The sequence below is a fragment of the Hermetia illucens genome, chromosome 1 (genome assembly GCF_905115235.1).
Source record: "Hermetia illucens chromosome 1, iHerIll2.2.curated.20191125, whole genome shotgun sequence".
Taxonomy (NCBI): Eukaryota; Metazoa; Arthropoda; class Insecta; order Diptera; family Stratiomyidae; genus Hermetia; species Hermetia illucens.
Genome location: NC_051849.1, coordinates 78,922,094 through 78,933,444, shown reverse-complemented (window position 1 = coordinate 78,933,444; position 11,351 = coordinate 78,922,094). Strand labels below are relative to the sequence as shown.

Below are 11,351 nucleotides of genomic sequence, written 5' to 3'. Positions count from 1 at the left end.
CGACAGATGTTGATGTACGAGTGTAGGCCGTCGTGTGTGGTATGAATCTAAAAAGTGGCCTCTATCGATTGTTGCGTTCTTATCAAAATGGCAAATATAGAAAGTTTTTTAGTTCTCCCTCATAAAAAAACTTGGAGAAATTACAGAAGTCCGCTCTTATAGAGGAAATTTAACCGAAGTGACCCTAAATGAGGTTGGCAGATCTTATATGGCTTTTATGATATTTCAATATACATACATATATTAGTATTTGTGATGTGTGATAACTGTTTGGAAACTTGCATGCAATGCATGGGATAAACAGAGATCAGCACTGGACTGGATGAGAGAATCTATTGGGTAAACATTTATTAGCTTTTTCGAAAAGAATTGAAGATAATATTTAGGTAAATTCGATTGCGTTTAGTCAATCTAAAAATTTTGGGTAGAACTCAATCTGCTAATGCTGAAGTTTAATTTTAACTCTTCCATCTTTTTCCATTCTGTTATAGATTAAGGGGTTGGAAGATAATTAAATGATCATTCGACTTGGCAGAGGCATACGGCTGCTAACTCGAAATTCAAGTGGAAGCAAATGAATGCACTAATCCAAGCAGCAGATTTTCGAGCGAACTGAAGACAGTAAGCAAAACCTTTTGGAATATTGCAAAAATTATAACACATAAAAGAAGAAATATTTCTCCTTCAAGGAGTTAGGTGACTGTCGAAATCTCAAACAATGTTTTTTTCGATGCAGAATAAATGCCCAAAGAATGAAATTCTCAAAGGATTCAGGCGAGGAAAATGTGTAAATACAGTACACTCTTGATAATTTGACAGTTATGGAATTACCAAAAGTGTCTGAATTTTTCAATTTAGTTTCCAAAAATATGTATTAATTAGGTATGTAAGTGTGTACATTGTATAAATAATACATAAGAATGGACTTGATCTTTACTACTTAAAAAAATCTTTTATTGTCTTTGGTTTTTCTTAGGTTTTTTGTGAAACAAAACCTTATTAGAGTCGAGTCGATCTCCATCCGTCCGTCTGTCTGCCTATATTGCTGCAAAATTTCGTGATTCTAGAATGACCTTAAGGGGTGTTTCGGAGCCAATTAGTGAAAATTAGAGTAATATACTATTATTAACTTTATTTGAACAGATATCGGTATGGAGGGTGTTTTTTAGCCTAGGCACCATATCGTGGCAGCCTCTTTATTTTTTTTTCAGATTGAGTAGTTTGTATGTACGTAAAAAGCTTTTCACATAAAATGAACACAAAACCTCTATAACCGAAGTACAAGTTTCCGGTATTCTGCTTTAACAGTAAATTTTGATCCAAGTCATACCCTCTTTCCTGGCACCAACGTATCAAAGACATTAATAATAATCGTTGGCGCAACAATCCATATTGGATCAGGGCCTTGAAGTGTGTTAGAGCACTTCATTCAAGACCGTAACGGTACACTAGGAGGCAATGTGGTCAGCATTGCGCTCGCCCGAGATTATTACCCTGATTTGACTCAGGTACTCATTCACAGCTGAGTCGACTGGTATCCGACGTCAAATCACGATGCAAATTCCACTGCCACCAGTAAGATTTGAACCGCGGCCTTCCGTATGACAGCCTAGTGCTCTAACCACTGAGCTATCCGGACACTCATCAAAGACATTGAAAAACAATTTTCGCTATCAAAAATTGTTTTTCGATGTTGTGGCCAACTTGATTCGCACTTGTGTGCATACGTGTTTTCTTAAGCTCTTCTTTCACCTGTGGGAGAAAATTGTTTTTGTACCTTTCCAGGGAAATTCCTTTTGTCATCCAAGCACGGCCTTGATTCATGTATGTAATTGGCAGCATCTCAATTTTTAGATTTTTGAAGGTACGGGGCTTTTTAGATGTATCCGCAACAAGCAATTATGAGTTCCAGATGCATTCGCGCATACCATGAGTGTGAGGCGTTCCTTCTGAAGTTTTCTAGAAAAAAAAAATTTTTTCTTCTTGCGTAACGAACATCTTTGCTGAAAGCTGCTGCCAATTTAAACCGGTTATATCAGCGTTGTATAGTTGTTTAGGTGTTAGATTTAATTCGCTGTATTTCGTGATTAAATGAGTTCAGATATCTCTGACTAATCTCTCGACTCAAGTGTAAAAATCGTATTTCATTCCGCTTTTTAACGTTTTCGAACCAGCCATCACTTTCAAGAAAGTCATTTTTTTCTATCATATTCAAACAAGTCGGAATACCGGAAGCTGGCACTGTACATACTACAGACGGAGATACAATGCTCACGCTAAACAAACAAACATTGCCTTTTACCGAATACCGTGCTTATATATGCACCTATATAAATTGATCGTACACATATTTCCGATTTACTTCGTGCGCAGAAGCATACATATGAACATATGAAGTACGTATATTGAATACCGCTGGGTTAATCTGTAAGCTTCATTTACAGATCCATACCATAAAAATACATGTATATATCTGTCTGGAGTAATTAATATTGATATATAAATGATTAAAAATTAAAATGAAATGTTTCCCTGCGACCTCCCATTCACGTGAACTCACTTTGTTGCGGTTTTGACGAATTGATGTTTGATGATGACGTCATACACGTTTTAGAATGCAAGAAATTCGCGCAAAATGTAAAAGTTCCACCTTTTATAACTTTCTTAATAATAGTCGGATGTTCTTTTACCTCTTCTTCCGGGGGTTTCCTGAATATATCGAACTCGAAGTCTACCCCGTTTCTAATTATTTTGATGCCCACGAATGGTATTTCTGCCATTTGTTCAGTCTTCATAGTGAATCGTCAATATACAGAGCTAGCGTCTATATTTTTGAGTGAAAACTATTTCACATTCCAGAATGAATACTACAAAACCACTGCAAGCACGGCAATAAGAATTGTGGTCAGTTTGCGCTATTGGCCTACCATTTAACTGTATTGTACATTGTCTGAACAACGAATGCAGAACATTATTGACAACTCCAATTGGTGGAGCACCTTTATCGTACAATTCCTCTTTCCCATCTTTTGCTTTAATAAGTTGTACTTTTAGTCGAAGATATATGCTAGACAGATCGCGGTATGTATCGCCATGACCTAACGACACAAATTCTAAAACGGTAGAGTTATCTAATGAAGCTATGGGCTTGTATGCTACTTCCTCTGTTTTTAAAATATTACTTTGAATTGGCGAACTTGAGAAAAGATCTAGTTCAGACTTCATGCACTCTTTGTACGACATTTCTACTTATCAAAAATATCTATCACACGTTTACATATCTGCTTTTTGCGTGGTTTGCCTTGCTTTGAAGACGGAGATTTTTTAACAGCTTTTCTTCCTTTAGAATACCTCCTGCGTTTAAACTTCGAAATCGATCTTGATTTCTTCGTCTCAAAGGGATTGGGTCTTTTTCGAGATGAATGATTATGTAAACATTATGTAAACCTCTGAAGAGTTTATTTATACCTTTCTGGGTTAGCTTCCGGGCAGCAGTTTTAGCCTGCCTCTTTAGAATGGTCTTAATCGGCTTACTTCCTACTTCTGATAGTATTGCCTTACCAGTTTTTACTGCTTGTTGTTTTAAGATTGTAGCTCCTGCCGAGACCAGCGGGCTTGCGTGTCGCACTAAACCTCTAAAGAAACTCCCAACACCTCCACCATGCTGACTAATATCTGGTGATCGATATAAATTCTGAATTGAGGAATTCCCGCCGCTCTGGATTAGGTAATAACGTGTGAAATAGGAATCCATGTCTGTGACAATTCAAACTCCTTAAGTCTTCTAATCAGAGTATAGCTGGTTGACATCCAGACAGTATATTTATACTTTATCGACGTTTGAAATGCAACATGAGGTATGATGGAGCCTCGCTTGCACGGAATTCAATCAATTCGCCTTGCTGTTTAGTTACTTCCACAGAAATACTTTCAATAAAAGTTTTTTCGATTGGATGATATTCTATATGTTCAAATGTTAACAATTTCCCACACTCTTCCAGTGGTATTACACGTAGGCATCGTACGAATCTATCACCCACCATTGTCGGTCTTACAATGTCACTGGAGATAAAAGCCATTCCTCCATTACTATATTTGCTATATTACCTAACTTGCTAATAAGTAACCCACTTTCACCTCTACTAAGCGAAATCTTTATGGCAGGTCTAGAGGAATTAATGGAAGATCGTGGGATAGTGCCCACTTTTTGGGTTAGATATGTTAATGATGTACTAGTCATGGACAAATCACTGTTGAATGGATTGCTAGAAAAAATCAATCAGCTACATAAAAATATTACATTCACTGAGGAGACTGAACAAATGGGAGAAATACCGTTTCTGAACATCAAAATGATTATAAACGGGGAAGACCTTGAGTTCGATATATTCAGAAAACCCACAATCACCCAACGTATCTTTCCTAGCAGCGCTTTCCATTCATACCAGCATAAATTCGCGGTCTTCCACAGAATGGTACAAAGAATACTAAGCATCCCCTAACCAGATCGAGATATATTAAAGAACTGGCTTATATAAAACACACCCGACATTATAGACGCTATAATAAGGAAAACACAGGCTATCAATAACAGGAATCAATTGACGTGGTTGCCACGATTCGAGAAACATACTAAAGAAGCGGAACTTGTGACAAAAAACCCACTAGAGCATGTTAAGTCTGCAGTCGCAAAACATATAGTAGACAGCGGGACAACGTAGAAATTATTAAAAAATGCATAAATTCCACAAACTAGACGCTGCAGAATGACTGGATATATTTCAACAAAGTAACGCCAGGTTGTTGAACACCGATATGGGCAATTGTTCATCTAGCTTATTCCAGGTAATTAGGGTAAGTCATTAAGGGGGCCCAATCAAGGATACGTCTTGGGCGCATTCATGTACATCGAAGCCGCTTCAATTATGCTTCATTCACGGCGATTTGTAACACGACAAGACAGTATGGAATGGAGAAAAATCCATATATTGATCGGCCAGAACTCTATTGAGGCAGTGCATCGTAAGGACTGCCCACAGAAAGGGGTTCTTTCTCCTCTGCTATGGCTCCTGGAGGACACAAAGTTCTTCGCACAAGCATTTGCGGACGATCTAGCAGTAATAATTACTGGCGAGTTTACGAACACAGTATGTGATCGCTTGAATGCAATTCTACTTGCAATCCACAGTTGATACCTTCATAACGGACTCACGGTGGATGCAAGCAAGACTACACGAGTTATGTTTACTAGGAACGACAGATGCGGTAGCTACACGCTACTATCGGCAAACCTATGAATTATTGTTCGAAAGCGCCAGGTTTGCACCTAGACTAGTTTTAGATAATAAAACAAAAATATCTTGAGGCCCCTATTTATTGAAGAGTAGAGCGGACCGAGTTCCTGCTTAAATTAGTGTGGCACGCCATTAGTAAATAGCAGGCTCAGGACCATTGAAATACAATGAATCCACATGGAATCCAAAAATTTGACTTCTATGATTCTGTCAGTAATAGTTGGATTGCTTACAAGCTTTCCAGAATTGCATTTTATACTGATGCCGTAGTTATGGAATGAATTTAAAGGTAAATTTCTAAAATATACTTACATGCTATTATTGACTCTATTTTAGCAGATATCGTAATGGATGTAGACCTACATTTCATGCAGATGCATCACTGTGCTTTTTTCCAGATTCTTCAGTTGGATAGGTTCAGAGAACGAGACCTGCTTCACTTCTTAGGCACTCATTTTGAGTAAAAAGGCGAACCATTTGTCAGATGCTAGCTCCAAAAGCTTGTAGAAACAAATAAATTAAAACTTCGCGACGATGATGTAAACTAACCGTATTAATCAAATGGAAGTGGATAAAGGGTATACTGATGCGATTAGGGAGAGTTCCCACCCCACCACTTTGCTTGTCTTGGTTTTGTTATAAATGGTTGACGGGGGCGGCTGAGTTTTTGGTGTATCGTGAAGTATCAATATCTGTTAACCAAATATTACTTAGAAACCTTTGAGATTTTCAAAACAAATTTAATTTTTCTGGTGCGTTAAAAATGTGATTGTAAACAAGCGTCATTTGCGGGAAGTTGTGTAAAAGTGCAGTTAAGCGCCTCGAATGTTAGTAGAAATTTGTGGTGAATCCGCATCAGCGAATAAATCTTGCAGAGATTGTTTTCTAAAATTTACAAACGGTGTGTTGAAGACAAGGAGCGTTCGGGCCAAGTTCGAAAATGACGAATATGAAACATTACTCCATCAAAATTTTTGTCAAATGCAAAAAGAGCTAAAAAAACGTTGAAACTCACTCAACAAGCTATTCCGAAACGACAGCCAAAAGAAAGGTATTTGGGTCCCATACGAGAATCGTAGCCGGATGGACTCAGTATCGCAAACCAAAACTCTGAAAGTCGTATGTTAAGCCAAATTCATACTGTCAAAGTAATGCTCGGTATTTGGTGGAATTAAAAGGCTGTAATCTACTATGAACTTCTAAAGGCTAGTCAAACAATCGCGGAAATTTTCTGCAGGCGACAATCGATTCATTCAAAGGAAATTATAGCTGAAAAACGTCCAGAATATGCTACCAGATACAAGCCCATAGTATTTAACCATGACAACGTTTGGTCTCATATTGTTGTTCATGTTAAAAACTATTTGGAAAAAAACGAAAGGGAAGTTTTGGTTCAACCCCTTATAGCCCAGAGCTCGAACTTTCTGACTGCTATTTGTTTCGACTCGGGGAGACCGTCACGCCTAGCCACTTTACTCGGTTTGGGTGCATTTTTGGCAGAAATGATTTCTCTTTTACTTGGACGAACAATCAGTAAACGCACGCTATGGTAACTAACGCACGCTATGGTAACATTTCATCCACAAGAGGAGGAACCCCACTGGATGTGATATGCTTAAGAACCGCGGGGAGGCGTCGTTTCCACCTCTTCAGTTGCTCGTAATCGCGCATGAGAAGTGGACCGTTGGCATCCTCCGCAGGATCATCGAAAGATTTGCAATCCCATGCAAGCTGCGCCCTGCGATATAAACTTCCGAAATCATTGCTTTCAGCGGCATCTTCCGCTTCCCAGCACAATATCAGCTTTCAACCACTTACATTCATTGATTTGCTTCCGCGACTCCCCAGTCAGTCAGATCTTATGACGCCCCTTCGGGACGTGACCAACGACCTCAGCGGCAGCCGCGAAAAAAGCATTTTTAGTAGCAACCCGTTGCTCATCGATATTCTCAGCCGAATTGCTCAGTGTATTTGCCATCCGATCAGCAAGCTTTTCCACTGTCGAACGATAGCTGGATCTTACAATTGGGCAATGTTGGACTTGGGCGTCGCGGCCCCACAACCCTACTAGAACTGGCGGACGTATCACGCAAGTGAACGTAAGGTAGGTTGTGATCACTTTCCAAGTCGATGTCAGCACCTCTCTTGTTAAGCATATCCAGAAAACAACTCTTAAATCTACTGCTGATCGCGAAGTGAAATCCAAAGACCTCCTACCATTATTCTTACGGTCGCCAAGACCATGTTTCCCCATAGCTTGTCTGAACAAGATGTTGCCTTTAGGAAGCTTGTAATTGTCAAAGAAAGCATCGTTTTCCACTATGTCGGAAGTCTCCGTTGGTATGGTACAATAGCGATGCTCCTTAACCTGGGCTGGAATCATGCTGTTAGACGTCTGTCATAAATCGGCTCCCAGGTCAAGAAGGTGCGTCTTGCGGTAGCCGTCGGAAATAATTCGGCACTGGATTCGCGTCTACTTCCATTAGGTCCAGTATGCCGACCTTACATCGACCAAGGATCCTCGCTACGGTTGTCGAGAAGCGTGCACATATTCCAGAAAACAATCATAGTCCGTTTTTGGTAGCATGAGGTCGGTCCCTGTTGGAGGCGTTGTTGAGGTTTCGGTAATACAAGTTTCTATTGCTTTTAGTCGACAGAGAAAGCTGACGGATGAAATTTTAAAGAAAATGAAGTTTGCGTGAAAAGGAATTCTCCAATTTTCATTAAGAAAATTAAGTGCCAACTTTCACTACACCGCGACATCCACGCCGTCTTACTTGAAGCAGCAAGATCGTTCGACTTTGCAGGTGGCATTGATGGCAATGAGCGTCACATTGCGCTTTTCTTTTTTGATTGAGCCTGATGACGCTAAAGGTGTAAATTGAAACCATATTTGTCAGTGAAGATCATTTTCTGTCACAGCATCTTCTCGACAACTAGATGACATACTCATTTCTGAGCTCGATAGTACGCGGAGCTCAAAGTAAGAAAACTTTAGAGTGATGCCGACTTTAGCTAATGTCTTGTTTACCGCTGGCAGCCTTTTAGAGAAAGTTGCCGCATTGTTTGCCGAATGAAAATTGAAGAATTCCTTTCCACGCACGCTCCGATTTCTATTAAAACTTCATCCGTCAGCTTTTCGTGTCGACACCTCACCCCCCGAAAATGGTTATTTCTTTTGAATAATATGAAATTATTTTCATTTTTTAAAGCGTTGATTTCACTGGTTCAAGAGTTAATTTCATTTGTGAAGGAGTTAATTTCATTTGTTAAATAATTAAATTCATTTGCTAAATAATTATAAATAATAAAAAATAAATAATAATTTTAATTTGCGAATTGTGAATTTGTCTTGCAATTGGTATTTATTTTATATGAGTACAATCAATAGTGGGATATTATATAAACAATTTAAATACAAATACAATTTAACTCCTTGAAGGTCCATCCGCAAGTATTGAAGTTCCATTGAAATGTTTCGGCAACACGCCAGGCTCTTTGCTATTTTTTTTATCCATTCTTTATGTAATTCTTTTCTCCAGTTACCATGCAAATTTCTCTGTTCTCATAAAATCAGTTACAGTATATATTAAATATAAGAGAAATTTTGAGTATTTTATTCCTAAATATTTCGCCATTTACACCCTAATGCCTACTGAAAATCGATCATTTTTATTGCTTAGCAAATAACTTGTCTAATAAAACTGATTCATTAGATCCGCTTTCTGGTATCGCCTACTTCCTTCCCCCTTTCATAAATTTTCAAAAAACTTCCACACGAATATGTAACATGTTCACTCCTACACCTCATTCAGGGGTTGAAGTCCGTTAGAACAAACAATTATTCGTCTGGAAAAGATAACAACATATTATTAGGGGCATGTAAGATGGGCACGGCATATAGTACAAGCCCCATCTACCCAGATACATAGATATGTATTTTTGTGTGTATAAAAAAATGTTCAACCGGCTTTCCCTTCAGACAATCCTAGAAATGTTTTACCTGGTTGCAATGTATGCCCTAGTGGTAATGTGATTTGATGGTTTCCTGCTAATGAATTTTTAATATGGAGTACAATGTAGGAGATGACCATGGAACTAATAAAAGCTGTTCCGTAGGAGACATCAAATTTGTTTGCAGATCTTGTTTAAGTTTTTATGAGAAAACCCTTTAGTATGTATGTTTTGCACTATTGACCCACACTGTCATTAGTTTTCTATCTTCAATCTATACTATCCTACAGTGGTGTGAAAACATTTGTCATGCATTTTACTTTTCCACTTTTTTTTAATACGTTTTACTTGGATTTATTATTCTAAAACATTTTCCCCAGAATGCGGTCTCAAGATGGCCATTTCAGGTCATAAATAATACTATCCACCTCGAAAAGTATTCATTTCAGCCAATTAAAAAGTTCTAAGACCTTAAACCAACCATAAATTTTCAGTATATAACGCCTGAAAATCTTTTGAAACCATAAATCTCAAATTAATGAAAAATGAATGTTTCACTTACAAAATATATATGCAGTCGCTTGCAACGAAAATCCTATGTCTGAATCCATTAGTCGTAAATCCTGCGGATACAAAATGTAAAGTCAAGTATCTCCGATATTCAAAGTGCGCGCCATACTGGCACACCTCATAGTTGTTTTCTTCTCTACGCTCGCTGAGAATACATGCAGGTACTCGTGTATACCTCTGAAGGTTCATTTGAAGTTCGCCATACAAATGACTGTGATCGCCGTGGTAAATCAAAGAGCTGTTTATCATTTTTGTAACAAATGATCGCGTTTCGGATTGCAAGGGGTACTGGAAAGAGTCTGCAACGCCACAATTTTCATATAAAAAGGAAACTGAGGCCCATGTTGTTCTTCGTCATTATATACTGGACTTGAAATCAAGCCGGCCACCTTCAATTCGTGATCGTTTGTAGTTGCACGTGTATATACAACTCGTGAGGATTAGGTTAGACGGAGGAGTACGTATGGCACAATAGGCTAGACAGTACCATTAAATCTTAAACTATAGTGTGTCAGCAATCACGTTATAATCTCCTTCTCCGTATCTCTTTGAAAGTATGGCGTCTACAGACGATTCTTTAGACTCCATGAGTGTTTGGAGGAGAGAATGTCCGGTCGCACGGGTGTATACTAAGTAATGTAGATATATTCACATTTTGGCACATCCATCTCATTGCAGGAAACCTATCATTATCAGGCCGCCTGGACTGTCCGTGCTAAACCGTTAAGAGTCAGATATTGCAATGGGAAATTCTTCAGATGTACAAGCACATGCAGTGATATTTTAGGCAACAGTCTTATCTGCAAAAATGACTTATCTGAATATATATTCAGATCATAAGGTAGCCACTTCTGAGTTAGAATAAGATTTTATTCCTCAATCTAGCGTCGTTTAAATTATGCTATAAATTTAACAATTTCTTATGGGTTTTCATTTAATAAACTTTATCGTCGTCGATCACGTCTCCTTCGATGTCGAAATCCGAGCAGTGATGCGCTCTCTTCCTTAACAGAATCTACTCAGTGTTTTCAGGGTTTTCCTATCGGTCTTCGTGCTTCTGCTCTTCCTTCGAATACCCTTTCAGGCATCCGAGTGTCGTTCCTACGTTAAACGTTCCGAAGCTTGATGAATTTAACGACTTCAGGGATATCAAATATTTGGTCTAACTCATAGCTGCATCTGATTCGCCATTGATCGTCCTCTTGTTTAGCTTATTCTCCTCAAGACCCTCCTCTCGAGGGTACTGACCAGTTTTTTGGAAGTTTATGTTAGCGTCCATGGTTCACACCTGTAGTATACCACAGGTCTTATCATCATTTTGTATACTCGGAGCTTCGCTTTTCTGTGTATGCGGCTGCTTTTAAATATGAGCAGAACGAATTAGAAGATTCTGTTTGCGAGCTGAATTCGATATTTTATTTCCTCAAGTGTATTTCCATGTTTCATCAGTTGTACACCAAAATATATAAAGTTGTCTTAACTTTCTAAGTTGTATTCGTCAATCGTTATTATATAATATATTTTGTCGAGTGG

General features: G+C 38.4%; 1 long non-coding RNA gene across 1 annotated transcript; it reads left to right on the top strand.

Moving 5' to 3' along the window:
* Positions 1 to 218: 218 nt before the first annotated feature.
* LOC119647020 lies at positions 219 to 889 on the top strand. The gene is made up of 3 exons (XR_005248794.1): positions 219 to 386; positions 492 to 621; positions 690 to 889. It is a non-coding gene; the product is annotated as an uncharacterized LOC119647020 (long non-coding RNA).
* Positions 890 to 11,351: the final 10,462 nt, after the last annotated feature.